The sequence below is a fragment of the Plasmopara halstedii genome (assembly GCF_900000015.1).
Source record: "Plasmopara halstedii genome assembly, contig: Scaffold_287, whole genome shotgun sequence".
NCBI lineage: Eukaryota > Oomycota > Peronosporomycetes > Peronosporales > Peronosporaceae > Plasmopara > Plasmopara halstedii.
This window is the reverse complement of record NW_020187208.1, coordinates 713865-714090: the sequence shown is the minus strand read 5'-3', so window position 1 is coordinate 714090 and position 226 is coordinate 713865.

Below are 226 nucleotides of genomic sequence, written 5' to 3'. Positions count from 1 at the left end.
CGCAACTCGGAACTAGGCCGCTAACGCTCAGATTCACAGTCTCAAAGTCAGGAAAATCCAGCCCAAACTTGTCACTAAACAGGGTCACATCAGATACTGATGCTACAGCGATGCAGATATTGATATTTAGTGACATCCTTCAAACGATGCATGTGTACATGGATGCCAATGATGCATATAACCGACGTGCTGTTCTCGAGTGGAAAAATGCTGATCGACAATTTGC